Genomic DNA, 26,802 nt, shown 5'->3' with positions numbered 1-26,802 from the left:
GAACCCCCGCTCCTCCCCCCAGCTAGGAAATGTAGTTATATGTTTTAATGAACTGCTCCCTCTGCTAAAGAGGCTTCTTCCACTTTTGTGCTCTACAGAACAACCAAGTGTTGTAGGAGGGACAAAGCTTTGAATAACTGCTTTCTAACACCGCCTGTGGCAAACAGGACAGAACACATGACAGATATGGGCAGGGCTGAGGGGCAGTGGCTGAGAATGGCCTGCTCCCTCCACAGGCCCTTGTCTCCAGACTCTTGTGGATGGAAAACGAGCCACATGTTAACCCTGACGAGCTCAGGAGACTGAAAATGACCACATAAGATGGCGTGAGTATAAAAAATTTCATAACTAAGTGGACGATAGCGGGAAGTCATATCTTCAGCCAAAAGTTTCCTTCATAAAGTTAATCTGTGCCTTTAAGTGGGCCTGTCTATTTTCTTTTTACACCTAAAATTACATCCTTGGAATGTCAGTAATCCCTTTTTCTGGACCAGAGCAGGAAAGTACAGAATCCCTGATTATTATTCTTTTCCTTTGATTAACATCTCTATGTGAACTATTAACTATCTTGTACCCACCAATGTAAAAGAAGTACCTGTCTCTCCAGTTTACTTTTATCTAATCCCAGAGATTTTCCCGCTTTGCTTTCTCCCACCCCCTTAATCAATCACCAATGGATTTCATGTAACCTTCCTCCTTTGATTCTATTGTATAAAATAAATTGCAAAATGGCTGTTTTCTGGAGCATTTTCTCAATCGTTGAGATTTTGCTTCCTGACAATCGTCAGTTTGGCTCAAATAAACTCTGAGAAGTTTTTCTTAGGCTGGATGTTTTTTGATGACATTACTTGGCGTAGTCAGGCAGGATTCCATCGGGCAGGATTCCAAAGAAGCCCACCTAGGGACACCTTGCGGACCCAGATTTGGTACTAGGTACCAGCAGGGGCCATTGTGCCCCATACGCTCTGTGCTTCACAGTGGGTGAACTTGGGTGAGTATTTCTTGGAATCCTGGACCTCCCTGATTTAAGGTCCTGACTTCATCTGAGCTTTTTTTTTTTTTTTTTTAATTCTCTAGGAGTCGTTAAAGATTAAAGGTAGAGATAATCCAGGTTAAGGACAAGAGTTAAGATAACTCAGAGACAGGAGAAAAAAAATGGGTGGCTGATTTTCATTTTGGCTTTTCAGTTTTGTTTACTGCGAATCTGAACAAAACTTTGCTGGATAAATGAGAGTCTGAACTTGTTCATCTATGAAGATAAGGGGCATTTGCTTCCTCCAGGTCAAATTTCAGGTATTCTCAGGTGACTAAGAATCTATGTGGAGGTGTTTGAGGGTATAGCAGCAAGAGGCTATGTTTTATGTGGCCACAGAATTTGGAGATTGTAATATTGGTCCTGATACAAGTGGGGTCTTAACAAAGCCATCAGTTAATTCCTCTATTATATCATGTAATTTAGCAACCCCTCCTTTCCCTGCTTTTGCTCTATTCTGGATATGCCATTTCCTTTTGATTACACTAGCTCCTTGTGCATGCCCTATTTTATGGGACACTGGGTCACTATTAACCCAGGTCATAATGGGAATACCGGGCCTTAACAGGATATCGTGTCCTATTGTGAGTTGTTCAGTTCCAGTTAGTGCCCAGTACACTGCTAAGAGCTTCTGTTCAAAGGGGGTGTAAGGTTGCCCGGCCTCTGGAAGCTTTCGTGACCAGAAACCGAGAGGCACCCTTTTCCCCGATTGCATCTGCCATAGGCTCCAGTTAGCGTATTGATCAGAGGCAGTTACATGCAACTCAATTGGTCCGTCTTGTGTGGGCCAAAGATCTGAAGCTGTTTGGATTGCCATTTTCACTTGTTCAAAAGACTTTCTTTTTCCCTGCATTCAAATTTGTATTTCTTCCTAGTAACTTTGTATAATGGCTATAAAATTATTCCCAGATGGGGAATGTGGGCTTGCTATTAGCCAAATAGCCCTATAAATTTCTGAGCTTCCTGTTTAGTCCTTGGGACTGGGAAATCTAAAAATTTCTGCCTAGCCTTTGGGAGGATTTCTCTATGTCCTTTGTTCCAATTAATTCCTAAAAATTTCACTTGTTCAGCTGGCCCTTGAATCTTGGCTGGATTAATTTCCCAGTCTTTGTTTCATATGCTGAATTAAATCTTCTAGAATGACCTGTATATGCTGTTCTAACATAACCTGTGTATGTCTATTAAAATACCATCAATGTAATGCGTGATCTGCACCTCTTCAGGCAGAGGAAACTCATCTAAATGTTCTGCAACAATCCGGTGACAGATCGTAGGGCTATGGAGATACTCTGCGGGAGACGAGTGAATGTATATTGTCTCCCATTCCATGTAAAGGCAAACTGAGGCCAAAACTTACTATCAATTGGAATAGTAAAGAATGCATTAGTCAAGTCAACAACAGCATACCAGTTGCCTGGGTATTTTTGGACACGTTCAATTAAAGTAATAGTATCGGGTACAGCAGCATATAAAGGCAGAGTGACTTTATTTACTCCCCTGTAATCTACAGTCATGCGCCAGGACCCATCTGTCTTTTTCACTGGCCAGACTGGACTATTCCAAGGAGAGGTGGTGGGCACCAAGACTCCACCTTTTACATAATTTTGTATTGTATCCTCAATTTCTTGTCCTCCAGGAATCCGATATTGTTTTAATGTCACAATTTTAATAGGTTCAGGTAATTCAACTGGAGTCATATGTAGGTGCCCCACAGTAACGGGCAGAACTTTAAGAGCCCTCACTGCAAATTAATATTTCCCATCTTCTAAATTTAGGGACATCCCTCTAAGCATGTCTATCCCAATTATGTATTCCTTAATGGGAACTATTACTACAGAATATTCTCTTTTGGGAAACTGCCCAATCTTCATGGTAAGAGTAACTTGTTTAGCTGTAATTTCGGCACCCCCAGTGCCAGTTATAGGCAAGGGGCGGTCTTTACATTTCTGTGGATTCCCATAGACTAAAGAGGCCTCCGCTCCGGTGTCAATCAAAGCTCTAGCTACAGTATGGGACCCATTTTTCCAATAATCAAATCAATGTGTGGGCGATAATCTCTCCTAGCAATGTTAATTGACACCAGAGTTTGGCCTGATCCCTATGGGGCAGCCTGGAGAAAAGGGTTCAAATCAGGGTATAAACCCTGACGTGGGGGTAGTGGAGCACTAGATTCCATAAGCTCCGGTTCTCTCTCGTGTTCTCGCTCTCTCTCTCTCTCTCTCTCTCTCTCTCTCCCCCCCCCCTTTCTGACGTCTGTCTTTCTTGCGTGCTTTACCTTTTTCTTATATAGCTTCCATATATCTGAAGTTGGAATCCCATCTATTTGCTCTCTTTTTGCTCCAGCCTTTAACAAGGCCTGAAACATGTCTCTTCTAGAGACCTTGCTGGGATTTGGGGGCTGCTCTTTGGAAGGCTGTGCGCTCTCTCTCCAATCCCCTGTATCCCCTAACTGGGTCATCCTATCAAGGACGGCTCCCAGTGTATTCCGTTTCACTTAGGAGAAAAGTTATCATCAAATTTCGGTTAGCAGGCGGAGCGGTGCGCACCAACACATTACGATGAGGGACCTCTCTCTCCCATGTGGGTCTCAAAGTATGCATCCCCGTCCAACCATTACAGCAGTTTTCATGCATTCTTCCTTTAATTCCATAATACCGTCTCGCAGCGTATACCACGGACGGTCACTAGAGGGCCATGAAGTGTCAGTTGGATATTGCCGATTACAACCCTGTGCTGCAAGGGCTAACAGATTAGTCTGTCCGCCCTGATCCTGAGCGGGATATTCCCTAAGAGCTGCCTGCACACGTGGGTTGGAGGTTACAGTTACAAATTTCAAGCAATCAGTGGAATCTAACATTATTCCTCCAGCCCCTTGATCCGCTATTCCAGGTGATTAAAGCTTCACCTGGTCTTTGGGTGAATCTAGATAATATGTCATTAATCTCTTGTTGGGTAAAATCTTCAACAGTTGTTTTCCCTGCTACGTGGCCTGTAACCATATCCCTCTCTTCCCACCAGCGCACAAAAGGACGTGCACCAAATGGAAGTTTTCCTTCGTCTCCCTGTTTAGCCTCTTCCTCCAGTTCATCCCAATCCTCTTGGTCATCATCTGTATCTTCCCAAATATCCCGATCCCAGGTATCAGGATGCCAACCTGCCTTAGCAGAGGCTATGACAGCATGTACCTTCTTAGAATTTACCTTTCCTCTCCTTCTTTTATATTTATATTTTGCAACCCTAACAGCTGCAGTCTCAGCAATGGTCTGGTAATTTCAAGCCTGATCAGCCAAAATATAATTCTGACATTGTAATGGACAAACGACTTTGTAAGTCACAAATTTCTTTTTCCATTTCCAATTTTTTCTTAAGCAGGCTTTCCTTGTTTTCTCGCGTCTTTTGGTAGGTAGTTAGAATTGCCTAACCGCAGTGACTTCTTATCTGTAGTGCTGACAGCCTGCAGGCACGGCAGCAGCTGCGGAGGCTCAGCATTAGCAACCCGTGTAACCCAGATTTCAGCGAGGCCAGAGCGCCGAGCCCATTCCTGGGCCAGCTGAGAATACGGGAGTTCTTCCCAATCTGGCACAAGGGGCACAGGAACCTCAGGATCTCCTTTCTTCCCAAATGGCATGGTGGTCGCGTATCCTGCTCACAGCGCCAAAATGTAGCAGCAAGGGGCTACGTTTTATAAAGCTACAGAATTTGGGTGTTGAATACGCATTCACCATGCACACTGAGACAGAGACGAGGCAGCAACACACTATTTATTAAGTGAGGCAATAAGTAAGATAGACAGAATAAAGCAATGTAAGAGAAAGAGCAACAACGAGTTCTCACCACCTGAAGAGTGTTTCCAAGGTGTTGGGGTACCGAGACAGCATCTTGGCTTCAGGTGTGTCTGGCGAGCATCCCGGTCGGAGAGTTATAACTAGGACTCCCCCGGGACACTAATTTTATAGGGTTTTTTCAAATAGATTACCAGTCTGGAAAGAATGCTAGGCCATAATGATTACTATCAGCAAACATGGGGACAATGAATCACAACTTTCAGGGTAATTATCTAGGGTAGAAGGCAGGGGATATAATTTCGGCAGTTTCACAATGTACATGAGGGTACTATGGCCACAGGGCAACCAACGTGATCCTTTTCATGTGTTCCACCTGTGGGTCAGCTATTGTTCATTCAGGAAGGCTGGTGAGGTCTTCCCGAGTTTACTCCTGTTGACTGGGGCGTCAGTGTCCGGGTGGCACCTGGACAGAGCGTTCCCCTGACACAACAATTGGAAGGCACAAAAGGGCACCTAACTAATTATATTTACTTTACAGAGGGTACTCCTCGAAACGTGCTGTGGTCCCACAGGGATTTCCAACACAACTGTGTTTACATAGTTGACTCGTCCGGGGATGCAAACATAAAGATTGGTTACCTAGCTCTCCAAATCTTCATGGTTGTACTAGATAGCTGGGGAGAGAAACCAAGGCACATAAGAGGGTTGAAGCGATTTGGGAGGTAACAGCCCCTTGGAGCTCAACCCATAAGCAGCATACTTCAACCCACTACACAATATCACTAGAAACTTGTTCCGACTGCAGATCTCAAAAGAAAACTAAAAATTAACATGGGAAATTGTGCCTTAAAGACCAAGAAGCTCCCAGACCCCAGCCCCATTCATACTCCTGCTGATGTACAATTAGATCCTAGGGGGTCTTTACTTGCAAGTACTTATAGACACGGAAAGATTTGTCTAGAAGTGATATCAACTTAAGATGGCCAAAATGGAGCTCTTTTGACATCTAAATTTTTTGTGTGCATGATTAGAAAAAGCCGGCTTAAAAATCTAACTAAACAATATGGGAGGCTTAACTCAATTGGCAAATAGAACCCTCTGAAATGGTACAAAGACATTCTCTCCAGAAGTTAATAAGAAAATTTTAGAGACTATCTCTGAACTGAAGAAGGTTTCTGCCGCTGCTCAATGCCAACACCCCACTTTTCCCTCCTCTCTGGCTGTCCCACCGTGTGCTTTACTTGTCTGGACTCGCTCTCCTTTCCTCTGTCTCTTCTGTAGCTCTGTTGCAGCTCCCTTTGGAGAGGAGCTGGTCTTGGGCGGAGGGGCATTAGGTTGTACGCAGGCAGGACTGAGGAGTCTACTAAAGATTCCCCCAACACTCTCCAGGACCCTGATGAGTTCGCAAAAAAAATTGAATTAACTGTTAGAACATACAATCCTGGCTTTCCTGATTTATTCCAATTAATGCATCTCCTGGTTTCTGAGAGCAAACCAAAAGATTAAAGGTTTGCTAGGGAAACTCCTGTAGAGGAATCTGCCTTTATTGTAAAAAGTCACCTTAAGGATTGTAGAAAACTAAAATAGGATTTAGAAAAAGAAAGGAAATAGAAGCAAGCATACGGCTGCTCCAAGGACTATGAGAGCATTTTCCCTTCTTACTAACACTGGGGCGACTTTATCTGTTAACACCACCCGGCTAAGTTGCCCTCTCCCTTGGAATAAAGCTTCTGTATAAATGGTAGGGACATCTAATCAACCAATGTCTGTTTAAATCAGAACCTATTCCTCTCCAGCTAGGAAATGTTAAGGGGCAACATCTATTTTTACTACTCAAATCTGCCTCAATTCACCTGATAGTGTAAGACTTTCTAACCAACGATGCTCACATATCCTCCCAGAAGGGTTAAATGTATTTAGGACTAAATGAATCAGATTGGGAAAATAATGATTTTAGAAGAGACAAACTAAGAGGAGCTGGGAAAGTTATAGAAGGTTTGTAAAAGAAAATCTTGAAGGATTTTTATGTTCGTTAAGCTAAATGGGATTAATTAAGTAAATTTATCAAAAGTAAGCTGGTGCAAAATTAGTTACATTTTCTCTCAGAAAAGATAAAGTTTTGTTACAAGACGGTTGGTCTGCTACTGATACTATGAAAAAGTTTTCTGCCTGAAAAGCAAAAATTATGTGTCATCAATATTTTCTGTGTTTTACATTGTCTTAATTAGGTCTTTAGTTACTCAAGAGACCTAAATCTAAAAACTAAGTTTTGCTAATAGTTATGTAAACTTCTGGATTTTAGGACTGCAGGAGTTCATGTGCCCTTGGTGTCAGTATAGGCCAGTGTAAGGGAGCTTAGCCTAATGGGTATTGCAATGGTTATGACCCACTGTTACATCCATGATAAAGAGGCTCGGATCCTAGAAAAGGCCAGAAAATTTGCTTAAATGTCTTTAACAACCTAGACAGGGAAAATGAGAAAAAAGGAACAGTGAGACTGGAGACAAGGCCAGAGACAGGCCAGAATTTTGGCTACTGTTAATAGACAGGCCAAGTCCAGGGCCACCTCAGGGTCACCCCACCAGCCCCAGAAGAGGAAACCAATCTTGATACTGATGGAATGTTTGTTACAGGATGTTCTAATACAATTTTAGGATTTTTCCAGTACAGATATTGATTGGCACTATTAGGTCAACCACTCCTATTAAAATAACTATTGATAATAATTTGCCTCTACCTAATATTTGCCAATATCCTTTGAGGCCTGATACACCAGCTGGAATTAGCTCATTGTACAAAATTACCTTTAAAAGGGGGACTTATAATTCTATGTATGAGCACCTGTAATTCTCCTATCCTTCCAATAAAGAAACCTAATGAGAAAGGATGGATATTTGCACAGGATCTCAGAGCTATAAATAGATATCCTGTGGTTCCAAATCCACATACCCTATTATCAGCTATTCCTGTGTGTACTGTCAGTATTTTTTCAGTGATAGATTTATGGAGTGCCTTTTTCAGCATTCCTCTAAACAAACAAACAAAAAAAGACAGGAAATACCTCTTTGCTTTTCCACCTGGGAAGATCAGAGTTTACTGGACAGTAATGTCCCAGAGAGTCCCACCTATTTCTCTCAGATACTAAAAGCGGATTTGAATAATGTTGAATTTCCCAGAAATTCTATTCTAATCCAGTATGTGGATGATTTATTCTTGGGCTACATGCAGTAACTTTCACGGTAAACATAAATTTAAATTTCTTATTTACCAGTACTTGAATAAGATCAGCCCAACAAGCTGAATTAATTGATATGACAGGAGATTGTAAATGAGTCAAAGATCAAATAGCTAGCCAATATTTACACTGATAGTTGCTATACCTTTGGTGTAGCTCACAATTTGTTGTGGAAGCAGTGAGACTTCTTAACTTCTTCAGGGCAGCCCATAAGAATGGAAAACAGGTTGCAGAATTTAAATTAGGTAACATATAGCAACCAAAACAATTGGTAATTATCAAAATTCCAGGACATTCTAAGGCTTCTGTCATAGAAGGAAAAGAAAATAATTTAGCTGATACTGCAGCTAGACCAACAGCAAGAAACAGCCAAATTATCCAGAATTGAGAATGTTTCTTCTCCCTATTAAATCAATAAAAGACTTTTACAGTTCCAGTGGGCAGCTGCAGAAGAAAAGAAAATATGGCAACAAAAGAAGGAACGTTGACCCTTAGCATGTATCTGAGCTAACTGCACTTGGGTCTTAGAAAGGTGGTTTCATGGAATAAAGAAAACTATTAGAAACCTCCTACTGTAGCTTATAAGGTATATAGCAGATGTTTTATCTGTCCAAAATATAACCCTGGAAAATCACTCCATGGGTCCCAAGGACATTTTCCATTTCCTTTAGGTCCATTTGAGGTATAATAATTGGATTTTATTATCATCTTAAGGATACAAATATGTATTAGTCATGATTTGTATGTTTTCTCACCAGGTTGAGGCATTCCCTTACAGGACAGCAACAGCCTTAATGGTAGGGAAGTTATTTATAATAACAACAATCCTCCAAGAATTTCCTGTGAGTTACATAGTAACTGAGGGACTCATTTTAGTGAGTCAATAATATAATCTATTTGTAATGTTTGGCTTATTTTACAGCAGTTTCATTGTGTTTATCACCCCAGTCCTCTGGATTGGTAGAGTGTACAAATGGTAAATTAAAACTCAACTAGGTAAATTTTCAGAAGCTCTTCTTAATCTCCCTTGGCCAAAAGCTCTCCTTATAGTGCTTCTCAACCTGAGATATATTCCTTTTGGTAAACACAGGCCTTCTCCTCATTAGTCATTGTTCACCCTATGTGAAGGGACATATGAACCAATCTTACTAAAAGGAGGCATCCTGGGGCAGCTGGATGGCTCAGTTGGTTAGAGCCCCAGCTCTGAACAACAGTGTTGCCGGTTTGATTCCCACATGGGATGGTGGGCTGCGCCCCCTGCAACTAAAGATTGAGAACAGCAACTGGACTTGGAGCTGAGCTGTGCCCTCCACAACTAGATTGAAGGACAACGACTTCGAGCTGATGGGCCCTGGAGAAACACACTGTTCCCCAATATTCCCCATTAAAATTTAAAAAATTAAAAAAGTAAAAGGAGGCATTCTACTTATTATCAAGGACATCAATTATCTTAAAGAAATTAATAAATTAGTAACTGATTCACTTCAGTGAGTTCCTGGGAGATGGAGATGAAGACTTCAAAGACCATGACTCACAACTAGGAAGTTTGTCCATTGGACAAGACATCAATTAAAGACTCCTATCTTGTTGGAAGGGACCTATCAGTGGATACCAAAGACTCCTCAAGGATGAGAAGCCTCCGACATCAGGGGTAGACAGCTACCCCAAGACATCGAGAAGGCCTGTACACCTGCATAATTGATATTGAACTTAAAATAAACATTTGTTTGATTGTCTTTACCTGTCTGCTAATAATGATAATTATACTTGTTCTTTAGGCTTTTCTTGAACTCTGTGCTTACATAGCTCAACTGTTAATAATTGCTAAAGGTATATAAGATAACTTCTTTATTATCCATAATATTTTTATGGTTTCGAAATTTAGAAGAAATATTATTACAGAAGGAAGAAAAGGGATGTGTGTGTATTTTTGAGAGAAGTTAAAAGGAAGTAGTTTGTCCTAGTAAGTTATTTCTGAATGAGGAAAAGGAGACAAACTGAGAAGGATGAGTGAAGTTGTAGGAAGGTTAGTGGAAAATAAACATTGAGAAAGGGATTTTATATATAACATTAGAACTCAATTATGCTTACTCCCTAACTCAACATAGACTACTATATTAATGCAGATAGAAACTGAAGTGAATGTATACTATTTTTTTTAAGTGGCCTTCTATAATGGCTGCTGAGACACAGAAAATTTATTTATGAAACTCTTACTGTTCTGGCCTCTAGAAACGTTTAGGTAGTAATTGTAACTTACACTATTATGTTCTTACGACCTTGGCCCCTATTAAACCTTACAGTTCCCAGTTATACAACTAGCAGAAATCAGATTAATGAATGACACTTGAGTGCTTCCAATGTAAACTAAATAGGCCATATTAAATCAAAAAGGTGAATGGTTAATGTCCCCAGTCTATATGGAATTTTGAATTCACCCAATCCTAGCCTGTCATATCCACCCCAACAAACAGTGATATATGGTATATGGGAAGGGGATGTTTTTTATTGGGAAGCGTTAGAAAAATTCTTCTGTCATACTGATTTCTACTGTAATGACACCAGGTTTACAGTAAATGCTATGGGAATATGGTGTAATACTGAAATCATAGGCAAATTAACTTTGCCTGAGGTGAATAAAACCCATGACAATATTGATACCGAAAATGCAATGTATTGGGAAATTGAACTTAATCCTCCCCATAAAGTCATTTCTATGGACGCTAATTGGCAAAAAGAAAAATTAGAGTTTCTAGATCATGAAATAATAGAAAATCTTCATTCATCTAGCCAAACTTATCATAAGGTACAAATAACAGTAAACAAGGGAGGAAAACATATTAACTTAATAAAAATTATGATAATGCATATAAAGGGTTCCTTGGTTGCCTAGGATGTTTGCTCCCCTCAGACTCATACTTGTCTAATATTAGACATTTTCTGCTCTTAATTGTGTTATTGGTCCTAGTTTGTACATGTTATACTAGATGAAAAAAACAAGAAAAAAACATAAAATCCCTCAGATCATGATAGCTCAAAGATGAGAAATGACCCAGAATATATTTTATTTAGACATATAGGATCTGACTGCCTCCCATTTGCTCACATTTTCTTTTAAATATAAATAAATAACTCTGCCGTGACTGCCATCTAAGGTTATGGTCTTGCCCCACCCCCAATGGTCCAACATTCAGCAAGACAAACACTGACACTAAGACTTCCTAGGTATGAGCCGTGGGACCACACTATCCAACCAAAAGGTTGGTCATCAATATATCCTTCATATTGATTTATGACCAAAAGGGGGAAATATGGATGGTAAGGGACCACATTTTAAACCTGACAAGCGGTTCCGGAAGAATGGCGGCGTGAGGTGAACCTCTGTAAAGCTCCCCTGGAATTTACAAAGAATCGAACAATAAAAACTCCACAAAGGACTCCCTGCACAGCAGGCAGGCAAGACGAACAAGCCCACTACTGACTGAAATCACCTACAGGTGGGAGATTCGCGCGAGTGGAGGGAGGAGGAAAGGGAGAAGTGCGCGGAGACGGAGCCGCGCGGGCACAGGACGCAGACCTAGCTCAGTGCTCCAACCTCGCTGCTTCCCGAAACTACCGCAGCTGCGGGAGAGGGAAGAACTCGGACTGCTAGGGCTCCACCTGGGCTCCACAGGGCTGAGGGGGCAGCATATAACACGGCAGAGACCTCGGAGAAAAGACTGAGGGAAAAAGGCTGAAAACGGTGGTTTAAGCCCTCACTGCCGAGCAGAGAACGGAGCCTTAGGCACTGAGACTAGCTGCCCCCTCCTTACCCTCCCAGAGCTCGCCCCGCCCCCACCTACCCGGTGCTAGAAGCGAAACAATAGCAGCGTCAGATCAAAACAACAGAAAATTTGCTGTTTTGAGAACTGTGGACCGCAGACACAAATTCACAGCCCAACTAGTTCCGGCAAAGGGGAGGGAGCTGTGGAAGCAGGACCGGCTGTGGTGGTGGTTGCTGCCATTGCTCTGGGCCACCTCTCACAGCTCACCCCGCCCCTGGCCCCCACCTATCTGGACGGATCCCTACAGGAGTAAACAGAACTGCTGAAACATACGGGCTCTGAATCAGGAGCTGGAAGAGCTTTGGAACATCAAAAGCTCTCCGCATACCCACCGGGACACTGCGCCCTGTGACCTAGACGAACTTTTAACAGAGGAGAAGCCCGTCTCCCAGGGAATCCCCCCAGTGTGTGAGAAGCTGGAATAGTGCAGAGAAAACATAGCACTACCTTGTGAGAGAGGAAAAAAAAAAAAGCCTGCAGTCGGAGAAAAAGTAAAACGTTCTACCAACAAGTACTGGAAAACAAAAGAAAGACCTCTTCCTATCAACTTGTTGCAGAAGTCACTCCTGTAGATGTCTAGGAAGAGAAATAGTAAACCAGTAATCGCCATGAATAACCAAGGCAACAAGATAGCTCATAAACAAAGTGAAAAATCTCCAGAAAAGACACTTAAAGATACAGAAATATGTGACTTAAATGACAGAGAATTCAAGACTGCAGTTCTGAAAAAACGCAATGAGATACAAGAAAACACAGATAGGCAGTTAAATGAACTCAGAAACTCAAAGAACAGCATGAGCATTTTACAAAAGAGATTGAAATTTTAAAAAAGAACCAAATAGAATTTCTGGAGATTAAGAACTCAATAGAAGAAATTAAGAATGAAATAACCAGCTTAGGTAGTAGAGTTGACCAGATGGAGCAAAGAATCAGTGACATCGAAGATAGAAACCTGGAAATGACACAGATAGAAGAAGAAAGAGACTTGAGACTTAAAAGAAATGAAAGAACTCTACAAGAACTTTCTGACTCCATCAGAAAGAGCAATATAAGAATAATGGGCATACCAGAAGGAGAAGAAAGAGAGAACGGAACAGAGAATATATTCAAACAAATTGTCGATGAGAACTTCCCAAATTTGTGGACAGAACTGGACCCTCGAATCCAAGAAGCAAATAGAACACCTAGTTACCTCAATCCCAACAGGCCTTCTCCAAGGCACATTGTATTGAAGCTGTCTAAAATCAACAACAAAGAAAGAATCCTCAAGGCAGCCAGGGAAAAGAAGACGGTAACTTACAAAGGAAAGCCCATTAGATTATCATCGGATTTTTCAGCAGAAACTCTACAAGCCAGGAGGGAGTGGAACCAAATATTCAAACTATTGAAAGAGAGAAATCATGAGCCAAGAATAATATATCCAGCAAAGATATCCTTTAGATATGAAGGAGGAATAAAGACCTTTCCAGACATACAGAAGCTGAGGGAATTTTCTAATACACGACCTGCACTACAAGAAATACTAAAGGAGGCTATTCGACCACCATCAACAGGGACAATTTGTGGCAACCAAAACTCAAAAAGGGGAGAGTAAAGGCCTGAACGGAATATGGGAATGGAGAAAGTAAGCGTGCTGAAGAAAATGGAATACTCTAAATATCAAACTTTCTTTTACATAAACTTAAGGGTAACCACTCAAAATAAATCCAGAATTGAAATATATACTGAAATAAAAGAAGAAACAGAGGAAACATCATAGAATACCACCACACAGAAATAATAGACAACAACAAAAAGGCAAGAAACAATGGAGACACAGCCTTACCAGAAAACTAAAGATAGAATGACAGGAAATCCTCACATATCAATAATCACCCTAAATGTAAACGGATTGAACTCACCAATAAAAAGGCACAGAGTAGCAGATTGGATCAAAAACTAAACCCAACCATATGCTGTCTCCAAGAGACACATCTCAGCTACAAGGACAAGCATAGACTCAAAGTGAAAGGGTGGAAATTGACACTCCAAGCAAATGGTACCCAGAGAAAATCAGGTGTAGCCATAATGATATCAGATGAAACAGACTTCAAGGTGAAAAAGATAACAAGAGACAAAGATGGACATTTCATAATGGTGAAGGGGACTGTACAACAAGAAGACATAACAGTCATCAATATTTATGCCCCCAATCAGGGAGCACTGAAATACACCAAGCAACTACTAACAGAACTAAAGGGAGAAATTGACCAAAACACAATTATACTAGGGGACTTAAATACATCATTGACAGCTATGGATAGATCATCCAAACAGAAAATAAATAACGAAATAGTAGCCCTAAATGACACATTAGATGAAATGGACATAATTGACATTTATAGAGCACTTCATCCTAAAACATCAGACTATACATTCTTTTCTAGTGTACATGGAACATTCTCAAGGATAGACCATATATTGGGACATAAAATCAGTCTCAACAAATTTAAAAAGATTGAAATCATACCATGCATATTCTCTGATCACAAGGCTTTGAAATTGGATATCAACTGTAAAAAGAAAGTGGGAAAACACCACAAATATATGGAGATTAAACAACATACTTTTAAAGAAGGACTGGGTCAAAGAAGAGATTAGAGGAGAGATCAAAAGATACATAGAAACAAATGACAATGAAAATACATCCTACCAAAATTTTTGGGATGCAGCGAAAGCAGTTTTAAGAGGGAAATTTATCTCATTACAGGCCTATCTCAAGAAACAAGAAAACTCCCAAATAAACAACCTCATGTTACACCTTAAAGAACTAGAAAAAGAAGAACAAGTAAAACCCAAGGTCAGCAGAAGAAAGGAAATAACAAAAATTAGAGCAGAACTAAATGAAATAGAGAACAAAAAGACAATAGAAAAAATTAATGTGACAAAGAGCTGGTTCTTTGAAAAGATTAACAAAATTGACAAACCCTTGGCTAGACTTACTAAGATAAAAAGAGAAGACACTGATTAACAAAATCAGAAACGTAAAAGGGAAGTTATCACGGACACCACAGAAATACAAAGGATCATCCAAGAATACTATGAAGGACTATATGCCACCAAATTCAACAACCTAGAAGAAATGGACAAGTTCTTAGAAACATATAGCCTTCAAGGCTGAACCATGAAGAACTGGAAAATCTAAACAGACCGATCACCAGTAATGAAATTGAATCAGTCATCCAAAACCTTCCCAAAAGCAAAAGTCCGGGACCAGATGGCTTCACTAGTGAATTCTACCAAACCTTCAAAGAGAATCTAATACCAATTCTGCACAAACTCTTCCAAAAAATTGAAGAAGAGACAGTACTCCCTAACTCATTTTATGAGGCCAACATTACCCTGATACCAAAACCTGGTAAGGACAGCACAAAAAAAGAAAACTACAGACCAATATCTCTAATGAATACCGATGCAAAAATCCTAAATAAAATTCTAGCAAATCGAATACAACAATGCATTAAAAAGATTATTCATCACGACAAAGTGGGGTTCATCCCCGCGGCACAAGGATGGTTCAACATCCGCAAATCCATCAATGTGATACATCACATAAACAAAATAAAGGACAAAAATCATACGATTATACCAATTGATGCAGAAAAAGCATTTGGCATGATACAACATCCATTTATGATTGAAACACGTAATAAAATAAGTGTAGAAAGAAAATACCTTAACATAATAAAGGCCATATATGACAAACCCTCATTAATCTCATAATTAATGGTGAAAAATTGAAACCCTTTATGTTCAGGAACACGACAGGGCTGTCCCCTATCACCTCTGCTTTTCAACATAGTGTTGGAAGTCCTTGCCAGAGCAATCAGGCAAGAGAAAGAAATAAGAGGCACCCAAATTGGGAATGAAAAAATTAAATTGTCACTCTTTGCAGATGACATAATACTATATATAGAAAACCCTAAAGACTCTACCAGAAAGCTATTAGAAATAATCAACGAATACAGTAAAGTTGCTGGCTACAAAATCAACGCACAAAAGTCCATTGCCTTCCTATATACTAACAATGAAATCTCAGAAAAAGAAATACAAAAAACAATTCCTTTTGCAATTGCAGCAAAAAGAATAAAATACCTAGGAATAAACTTAACCAAGGATGTGAAAGACCTATATGCTGAAAACTATAAGACATTTTTGAAAGAAATTGAAGAAGACACAAAGAAATGGAAAGACATTCCGTGCTCATGGATTGGAAGAATCAACATAGTTAAAATGGCCATATTACCCAAAGCAATATACAGATTCAATGCAATCCCCATCAAAATCCCAATGGCATATTTTAAAGAAATAGAACAATAGAACAAAAAATCATCAGATTTGTTTGGAACCACAAAAGACCCCGAATAGCCAAAGCAATCTTAAGAAAAAAGAACAATAATGGAGGTATCACACTTCCTGACTTTGGCTTGTACTACAGGGCTACAATCATCAAAACAGCATGGTACTGGCAGAAAAACAGACACATAGACAAATGGAATAGAATTGAGAACCCAGAAATAAAACCACATAAATATGGACAGATAATTTTTGACAAAGACGCTAAAAACATACAATGGAGCAAAGACAGCCTCTTCAATAAATGGTGCTGGGAGAATTGGATAGCCTCTCCCATGCAGTATTTTCACTGTCATGTCAAATCCAGAACTCACAAATCTGAGCCAGAGACGTTTTATATGTAGACAGCCAACTTGAATCTATAAGTTATCACTGGCAGGTGATTATAATTCTGAATGCATCCCACTAAGAAAGGAAAACCCAGAGTCGTGAGTTTTCTGGTTTTGCTCCTGAAAGTCACTGAAACAGCTGTGTGTGGTTATGTTAGTCTCTTGATCCTTAATTTGCTGACCTTACTATTTCAGAAAATTTTTGTCTGTATTATATTTGTGGAAAGGTAAAAATGGTGATTTGACATTTTTATCCAATTATGGAGAATAGTTATTTATGAAAAACAAAGAAATGTCTGTATTTGTTTCCTAATTAATGTAGATGAGTTTTAAAGTGCATTAAAACAATGGTAAAGAAAATAAAGAGATGCTGTACAAGTCTTTTGCTCCTCAGGCTTTTATGGAAACACACATGCATTTTCAGGGTACCTGAGGAGATCTGTGGATTCTAACTTCATAAACAGGTTTCTCACATGCATTTAAAATATAAATGGTAGGATTTTTATTAGTTAAAAAAAAATCAAGCCAATTCCAATCACTAGAAACAAAACTAATGAAAACTTGTCTTACTTGAATGTACTTAATAGGTTTCTCCTGCTTATCCCGTTATTGTTTCATGATTCACTTGAAGGAATGAAGGCAAATACACATGAGAACAGAGACATAGGCTGAGACCCTGTTCTGTTTCATCAACCCTCCGTCTATACTCTGTACCAAACCTATGTGAGTCCATGCTGGTGCTGTTCTGTGTCTGGTTGGGGAGCAGGAATTCCCCAAAATGTGTATCATTCACCAGTTAGATCCACAACTTGACAGTCAGCTGACAATACCAGCCAGAGAGCCCAGATAAGAGGATAGAGATTGATTTAGACTTGGTACCTCCCGGGTACTCTGGACAGAAGCTTAGGGAACCTGAGATACTATCATCAGAGCACTTTCTCACTGGCTGCTGCTTTGGCAAAATGCAGATGAGCTAGCAGTCTGCCAGCCAGCATCTCCTGTGAGCGCCTGGTGTGCCCGTGTTCTCCAGCAGTTCTGTGAGGCCTGAATATGTGGAAAAGGTAGGGGAGTAGGAGCTGACAGTGCTGCTTGGGGAGATGAGACCAATCTGATACTAGGTGCATTACAACATGACACTATGTCATTCAATGTCAGAGCTAGTGCAGGGAACATGATTAGGTGGGTTCCTAAGTTCGGGTAGCTGGGGGAACAGAGAACACAGTAGCAGGGCTGGTTCTGACAGAAGGGCATCTGTACCTCACCTGGACAGGACCCTCTAGTGGGCACACCTCCCAGGCTTTCTCATTGCTCATTTCCCCCCAGTGGGAGAGGAGGAAAGGACACAGTCACAAGCTGGAGCAAAGGGACGTAGAAGGTGGGAGAAAAGGGTGGGCCAGAGTATTATTGGTAATGATGCTTCCTTTAGTGACTTAATTACAGAGCTCTTCAGTGTGTCACACATGGAAACATGACTGAGAGACCGTAGGATGGTTATGAGCATAGACGTGGGAGTGAGACTGACTAGGGACCCAAAGCCCAGCTCCCCGATTTCAGGGCTGTGAGATCCTGTACATGTTACTTAACCTGTGCTTCCTTCCGTTTTCTCATCCGTGAAAGTGGGATCACACTACTCCTCATATATCAGGGTGCAGAGGATCTAAAGGATTACATCAGGCTGAGGCAAGGTCAAGGTAAATAAAGCATGGAGGAAGCAGCTGCTCAGGATTGGACTGGAAAGGGAAAGAAAAGACTAGATTTTTATATCTCAGTCTGAGGACCGTCCTGGGGCTATTAATGTCGATTCCTAGGCTTCAGCTCCAGGAAATGAGATTCTGAGATGTGGGGCTGAAGAAACTGCTTGCTATTGTGTTTGTTTGTTTGTTTGTTTGTTTGTTTTTTAATTTACAGAGAAGTTGTAAAGATAATTCAGGTTTCCTGTATACCCGACTTACCTATTCTTTCCAATGTTAACACATTGTCTTAGTACATTTGTCAAAACCAGCAAGTCAACATTGATACATTGCTATTAAGTCCAGACTGCATTTGGATGTCACCAGATTTTCCACTGCTGTTCTTTATCTGTTCCAGGATCCAATCCAGGATTCTGCATGACATGTAGAGAAGCTTCATTTTTCATGCGGACTTTCAGCTGATCAGAGGCAGGTAATCTGGGGATGTCTTGAGAAACACAAGGACAGGGAAAGGACTGAGCAAAGCCAAACTGCCCCATCCCCACATTAGGGCAATGAACGCAGTTCTGAGTCAGGAGGGAGTAAGTTGGTGGGGGGGGGGGGCACTGGATATCAGTGGATGACTTTAGAATTGGAAGGAATCCCGTCCATGAGATGAGAGGGGTTACTACTCCTAATGTTAGAGGGGAGGAGTTTTGGAATTTGCACTGTGGGGGTGCTGCTTAAACTGAGGAGACACATATAGGGTTGTGGGGAGCTCAGGGGCTTGTGATGTTACAGCCCCTCATTTCTCCCTTAAGAGATGATGGCACTGGAGCACTGAAAACCTCTGTGCTCAAAGACCTCAGAGCCGCTCTGCACAGTTCTGTTTAGTTGTTGTTGGTACATAACTTGGAAACGGCTTAGGAAAGGCAATCAAATACAACACAGGTACAATGAAAAGAAAAAACATAAGGTCCCAACTTTATAAAAAAGAACACATCCCTGATGAGCCACATGGCTGCCTGCTTCAGAGAGTTCACAGTTCCTGCTGCTTTTGGGGGGCTGAAGTCTACACTGCCAGGGTTTGGGGATGCTGCTTCCCGCTAATTCACTAAGGGAGATCCTCTGGGTCTCTGATGACATTGCCAGAGCAAAGGGAAACTGAGAATTATTTAAAAATTGGGTTCCCAAAGATGTGGGAGTCGTGTGACATGTGCCTCATAGCAATGCCATCTGTTACTGTACGCTTGCTCCTTAAACACGATGAACGTGCACTTGGGCGACATCAGTATTTACTCAGCGGTGCCAGCGCTATCCGCTCTCATTAGTTACTGGGTCCTCTGAGCACATTTGAATGAGGCAGGCGTGTGCTGGACTTATTGAAAGGTAGGAAGGAAAGGTCTAATGGCTGAAGCACCATAAGGAGCTATTTTACTTGCACATTCATTATGGTAGAAAACGTCTTATTCTAAAGTAATGCCAAGGGACCACAGCAAGTGTCCATGTGAAACGTGTCCACTTCAGTTGCGAATAATTTTGCTGTTTACTCAAGACTCGTAAGCCATAAATCTTACTTGGTCCCATGTATGTTACCTTTTTCATTAAAACCCCATGTCCCCTCTACACCCAGTATTTGAAACTCACATCACACGTTCTCAGTGTAGGGCTCTAAGGTGAGCCACTGATGCTTTTGTCTGATAAACTCCTGGGACTGAACTGTGATAGATACAGAAAACAGGGATCTACAAACTGAGTAAGACAGTTTAGAGTGGTAAGTTCATTATGTATGTAGAGATGATCAGTCATACAATTGTAAGAAATTATTCATGTATGATTATAAGGAAGGGTAGAGGTTCAGATGAAAAGCATTAACAGATTACATTTGATTGAAAATATTCTAAATTCTGGTCATAGAACAGATACCATAAAAGACACCGAGAATGGGACACAGAAAGGTGAATAAGCCGTTCAATGTGGTGATTTAAAAAGCTCTCCATTTTCCTAATCACTACATAACATGATTTACCCACAGATGTTGGCATTGGTGACTGACAGAAAACAGCACATGGTGATTCTACAGCCTTATCTGTAGGTTTTGAGCTGTCTTTACTAAGATGAGAGAATATTGAAACCATATCATTGTCACCTGCCAAGGAGCAAAGGCCAAATTAGTATTTGGCATAAACACTGGCAGGAACATTAATATTAAACTTACATAGCTCCAAAAAACACCTTTTCATCCCCATTGCTGAGGGAGGACACAACACAACCAATACAGAACAAGGTTAGTGAACTGGGTTTCTTCAAAAATATCATCCTGAGCTACTCGATGGCTCTCAATTTTGCTTTAAACAAATAAAGACGACCCAGCTGGATCAATGCAGTGATGTTCCCACAAGGCACAGCTTTTGGTGGTCCTTTCTGTATCCCAGCACGTTGAGCTTGGGACGAGTGAAGAGGTCATGGCCTCTGCTACCCTCGTGTTCTGACTCGGGGCTCGTTCTTCAGAATTCCAATGTGCAGCTGTGTGATTCAGGCTCCACGCTCACTCACCAGGCACCACACACAGTGATCAGATGACAGGAACGATGCACGCTGCGTATTAGCTCTGAAGACCGTGCAAACATTTTCACCCAGCAGATACCAGGAAGGGGCTTATTGAGGTAGAGATCCCTCAACAGAAGCAGTGGGCACATCCCCACGACAACCACTGGATCCATGGAGAACCATGGCTGTGTTCTCTGGGGGGACAATCTCTTGAGGCCACAATGATTCATCTAAAATAAATAAGCTTCATGGGCTAGGAAAGGGTACCCCTCCCCCTGTCCCAGGGCACAGGGCTGATGTCAAAGTCACCAAGCAAGTTTCAGTTCCCCTCATCTCAATGGGGTGAGTGTGGGGACAGAGCCCCAGAAAACAGTTTCCAGGCTCTCGGCCTCACATAGACAGGTACTGGCTCAGGTAGTAAATGGCCATCAACTGTGATTGCATGGCCATCATCAGCTGTGGCTAGTTGGCCATCAGCTGTAACCAGTGAGCCATTGACCACTAATATAACTGCTGAGGCTACGCTAGCAGACAAATTGGGGCTAGCAAGAAGATGGTGGCTGAGCTAGCAAGAGCGGATTACAGAGAGGCGGATGCCGCCAGCGAGACTATAGTGATATGACTCCCCTACTTATGGCTCCGTGGGTGTTCCTTTTTGGTCTCACTGTGTCCTGCGTTCTTATGTGGAGAGCGGGAGCTGAGACCCCGCTGGGTCTCCCGCACGACAGTGAGAAAGTGTCACCACAACAGGACAGTAGGCACTTTTTAAACCTTGGAAGACAAAACGATTAAAGATAGCTGTCTTGGCTGGACAAAACCTACGTTATGATGTGACCTCTGATAGAGCCCAGGACTCAAACAGTGTTTGTCCCGTGGTGGGACTATGACCCCGAGATGCTCAGCACCCACTGCCCCTCCCAGAACAGCCCAGGAACACACCCCCAGGGGGCGAGTTCAGCAAAGTGGGAAAGGAAGACCTGGGAGGTGTCCTTTGCTGTGTGACCACACTGCTGTCACCTACAAGTGTTTAAGTAGGTATTAAGTCAGCGTCAACCGTACCACGTGCACAGGAATCCCTTTAGAGAGTTAGTGTCATGCGGGGAGGCCTGCAGGGTCTCTGCTCCCGCTCCCCATACAAGAATGCAGGATATGGTGAGGCCAAAAAGGAACACCCACGGAGCCATAGATGGGGGAGTCATACCACTATATTCTCTCTGGCGGCACTATACTCTCACTGGAGGCTGGATCCACACTGACCGCAAACCGCCATCCACGCTTGCCAGCCCAGCCGCCATCCTCTCGCCAGCCTCCATTCTTTCTCTCTCCTCTTCTTTCCTCTTTCTTCCGTAGCCGCAGCAGTTATATTAGCGGCTAATTGGCTAACTGGCTACAGCTGACAGCCAATCAGCCACAGCTGACGGCCATCTACTACCCGAGCCAGCACTCCTCCACGTGAGGCCGAGAGCCTGTAAACTACTTTCTGGGGCTCTGCCCCCACACTCCACCCCTACAGGCTCTCGCCTCACACCCACGCGACAAGCGTCTTCCGCGAGGGGACCTGTGCGAGGAGCCTGGGGGTGAATGCAATATCCTGGACATAGCCAGGCTCTCTAGGCACAGCCAGGGTTTCTCAGGGCACCACCAGTGCTTCTGGGCACGGCCAGACTTCCTGGACTTCTTAGGGTACCACCTGTCTTCCCGGACACAGCCAGGGTTTCTCAGGGCACCACCAGTGCTTCTGGGCACGGCCAGACTTCCTGGACTTCTTAGGGTACCACCTGTCTTCCCCGGGCACAGCTAGGATTTCTCAGGGCACTGCCACTCTCTGTGGGCACAGCCACACTTCCTGGACACAGCCAGGGCTCTCAGGGCACTGCCACTCTCTGTGGGCACAGCCACACTTCCTGGACACAGCCAGGGCTCTCAGGGCACTGCCACTCTCTCTGGGAACAGCCCAACTTCCTGGGCACAGCCAGGGTATCTTCAGGGCTCAGCCAGACTTCCTGGACTCAGCCAGGGCTCTCAGGGCACTGCCACTCTCTCTGGGAACAGCCCGACTTCCTGGGCACAGCCAGGGTATCTTCAGGGCTCAGCCAGACTTCCTGAACTCAGCCAGGGCTCTCAGGGCACTGCCACTCTCTGTGGGCACAGCTACACTTCCTGGACTCAGCCAGGGCTCTCAGGGCACTGCCACTCTCTCTGTGCCTCTCAGGGTACCCTGCTGGAACAACAGCGACTCACAATCAAGGTGCTTACATATTCTCAATGGCGGCCAGTCAAGACACAAAAGTAAATATCCCCCAGTTCCACTAACAACAGTTCCCAAACAAACAGTCAAGTGGTCCATTAAATTAGGGATGGAAGGCAATTCCCCATAGTCCATAGTCATTCACCAGGGCTGTCCTGGGGGTGAGGGATGACCTTGACCTCACCCTTATCTCCCACGGAGGACTCAGCAAGCGTTACCTCCTGGGACTATAAGTCCTGCATCCGGGCTGCCTGAGCAGGAACTTCCCCGGCCCACAGGGCCGCAACGACCTTCGCTTTCTCCGGCCTGTGCTGGTTGGGGAACCGTCCACATCTTTCCACCTCTCCACAGGGCTCCATCTCCAGCAGCTGCATGGCTTTTCCTGTGCTGGTGGGAGAACCGTCCACGTCCTCCCACCCCTCCACGGGGGTCCAGCTCTCCGGCAGCTGCTCCTCCTGGTCTTCCTCAGACTGGGTGTTCATACACACAAACTGCTCCACCACTCTTCGGAGAGCTTTGGCCGGCACCGTACCCTGCTCGCTGCGCCATTTGTCGTGCGGGAGACCCTGCTCGCTGCACCATTTGTCGTGCTGGGAGGCCTGCAGGGTCTCTGCTCCCGCTCCCCATACAAGAATGCAGGATATGGTGAGGCCAAAAAGGAACACCCACGGAGCCACAGGTAGGGGAGTCATACCACTATATTCTCTCTGGCGGCACTATACTCTCACTGGAGGCTGGATCCACACTGACCGCAAACCGCCATCCACGCTTGCCAGCCCAGCCGCCATCCTCTCGCCAGCCTCCAGTCTTTCTCTCTCCTCTTCTTTCCTCTTTCTTCCGTAGCCGCAGCAGTTATATTAGCGGCTAATTGGCTAACTGGCTGCAGCTGACGGCCAATCAGCCACAGCTGACGGCCATCTACTACCCGAGCCAGCACTCCTCCACGTGAGGCCGAGAGCCTGGAAACTACTTTCTGGGGCTCTGCCCCCACAGTTAGTTACATAAAAATGATAAATACCTCCACAAACAAGAGATAGGCTTATTTTTAAAACACATTTGGTTTCTTAACTTTCAAGTATTAATATTTTATCCCTTGGCTAAGCCAACAAAGGCTTGATATTCTCCTGTATGGAGAACAATCTGAACATGAGCAGAGATGAGGTTTTCTCATTTGTTCAACTTTAAACCCAACTGAACCGCCTTCCAAAATTAACTTCCTGTTCATATGGCCATACCTCTATAGAAATACAAATCACATGTTTTGATAATTAGCTAATCAGGACTTAATTTTGTACAGAAATAAAATGTACTTTACCATCCCTATTATATTTTCTCCAGTTATACATTTTCATTGTATAGAAATACAGTACTTTGGAAGGTTACTATGTGTATTAATAGAGGTTTAGTCACTGAAGAAAAGCATTATGCCTCCACAATATGCATCTTCTGAGGGTTTGGTTTCTCAATGGCTCGATAGCTGAATAGCAGACCATTTACAGGCACAGCAAATTTTCTGAATAGCAGCTGCTCAGTTTAACTGATTCTTTTGATGGAAATGTGTTCTAAGAAGGCTCATAGACCGATACTGAAATGTTTTAAGGAAAAGGTGATAAATACCAATTGTTAAATTTGGACTTAAAGGTGAGATCATTACAAATAGTAGTCAACAGCAGGGGGAAACCAATGTACACTAAACACTGTCATAATGTCTTCCAATTTCCAAAGATCATAAACAAAAGCAGCCTATTATAAACGTCAGAGTTTTTGGTGTTTCTCTGTTCACACACAGACAACCAGGGTTTAGAGCTTGTCTTACTGTAGCTATGTTACCTTAGGCAGAAAGAACAGGGCCGGGGAGGCAGAGAAGGAGCATGTGATGGGGACAAGGAAGGAGGAGAAGAGGAAATCCTTAGGAAAAGGTGTAGCTACCAGACTGGCCAGAACTGGGTGCCGGGGGCCAATAGCAGATCCAGGACACCGTCTTGCCCCTCAGGTGACCTTCAGCTACTTCTAATGGAGTCTAATATTATTAGCATGGCAACCGAGAAAAATCTCCATCCCCTGCTGCCATGACAGTTCCCACAAGGGCCAAATATGGACAAAAATCCCTCCTCCCTATGGGAAGGAGTAGTCAGCAAGGACCCGTCCTGGGAATGCCTGTGATGCCACCCCTAAATCTTTAATATTTTGCGCCCTCATTTTAAAGGTGATAAAATCCAAATCTTCCTTGTTCTCTGGGGCAGTTGCTCTTCTTCTGGGCCTGCCCACTCTCACACCATCGTGTCCTGTGCTATTTCCTTTCTTTTCATAAACCCACTGCTTGCTCTGCTGTTTGTGTTGCTTATTCGGTTCATCCCCGAATTCCTTCCTGTGACGTTTACCAAGAATGCTTCCTCCCTGTGACAGTGAGACACAGCCACCAGTGCTCCTGGAGCTCACATCTATGAAAACCCACACATTTCCCTGTGTGTTCTCTGATGGTATAACTAGAACCAGAGCCCCAGCCAGCTTAGTTGCAGGTTTTGAGAATCTTTCAGCTGCAGCATGGCGGGGCTAGTGTTTGTGATTACAAATTTTCCCTCCTCAAAGAAACAGTTTGAAAACTGATGACAGTAATGATCAAAGTCACTTCAGCTCCCACAGCAAAAGTACTTTCGTTTGTTTTGAATTCATCATTTGCTGTCACACTGTGGTCTAAGATGGCTACAAGCAGCATGACCATGACCACTCACTTTACACTGTTACCAAAGTGGGCACTGTCACCAAAAGCCACTTCGACAGCACCTGACAAGAACTGGTCCCTTCCCTTAGTCACCAGTGTCCTCACTTCAGTTGTGAATATGCACGTGGGGAATTCTGAATGACAGTCTTGTCTAGAGTCACAGGCAAAGGTAACAAAAACACCTCTCGCTACCGCCTGCTGTGACCTTGATCTTCTGATGCTGTTCAATACCATCAAGAGCTGTTCTTTCCTGTTTTCCTAAAAGCCACCCACAAAGACATTTCCCCTGTCCACTGGGTATTTTTGCGTCTGCAGGAAATACCTCTTTAGCCATCCTGGCCACCGGCTGCAGGGCTCTTCCCAGCATCCAGGGAGGCCAGATCGAAAGCCCTCATTATGTTTGCTGTCTCACTCCCACGTGAGCGAGCTGAGGAGCAGCACCACATGGCTAACCTATGGCCCACAACTCACTGCTGAGGTTGCTGAGCGCCCCGGGGAACTCTCTAATGGGATGGGCCTTGGGTTGATGCCGAGTGATGCTTCTTGGACGGACTGACAGGCAGGAGCTTCTGAACTCATCAGACCTTATCTTTTAACAAATGTAATTCTATATTTTAATCCTATAATTTAACACATGTAATTAAAGGAGAGTAGAGAACACAGTGACCTGAACCTTTTATACATGGCTGTACTTTTTATCCTCGTTTCTGTAACAACAGAACTCGAGAGAAAAAGACAAGTAAAAGGCAATATACGATGTGTGACTTGGCATTAAGCTATATATAACCACTCAATTGTCTAGACACCCGATGACCTGAACAGTGATCAAACATTTATTTCAAAGGCCACGTGGATGTCCCTTAAAAACGGACTGCACCTGGGAGACGGCTTTAAGGAAGCCATGAAGGTATGTACCGCACTGCTGTTCTGGTCGTGAGCCTGTAAAATGTTTGCCCAAACCACAGAGAAAGACACTTCAAATTATCAAGGAGACGATTACAACAATAACAC

General features: G+C 43.0%; 2 long non-coding RNA genes across 7 annotated transcripts in view; one reads left to right on the top strand and one right to left on the bottom strand.

Moving 5' to 3' along the window:
* LOC109438113 (uncharacterized) overlaps positions 1–26,802 on the bottom strand; it is a 76,263-nt gene that overhangs the window by 26,793 nt on the left and 22,668 nt on the right. Inside the window, exon 3 of one of the 6 annotated variants that reach the window (XR_012497265.1) lies at positions 18,554–18,779. The exons of 3 other annotated variants lie outside the window; for them this stretch is intronic. This is a non-coding gene — a long non-coding RNA (uncharacterized LOC109438113). Of the gene's footprint in view, positions 1–6,517; positions 7,280–16,982; positions 18,780–26,802 lie in introns of those variants that run through there. 2 more of the 6 variants (XR_012497267.1, XR_002136339.2) reach the window with 2 other exon arrangements.
* LOC141572114 (uncharacterized) lies at positions 49–26,686 on the top strand. The gene is made up of 3 exons (XR_012497276.1): positions 49–326; positions 18,690–18,764; positions 26,636–26,686. It is a non-coding gene; the product is annotated as an uncharacterized LOC141572114 (long non-coding RNA).

This window comes from Rhinolophus sinicus, linkage group LG01 (assembly GCF_036562045.2).
Source record: "Rhinolophus sinicus isolate RSC01 linkage group LG01, ASM3656204v1, whole genome shotgun sequence".
Classification (NCBI taxonomy): Eukaryota; Metazoa; Chordata; class Mammalia; order Chiroptera; family Rhinolophidae; genus Rhinolophus; species Rhinolophus sinicus.
Note: the sequence above shows the minus strand (reverse complement) of the source record. Positions and strands in the feature narration are given on the sequence as shown.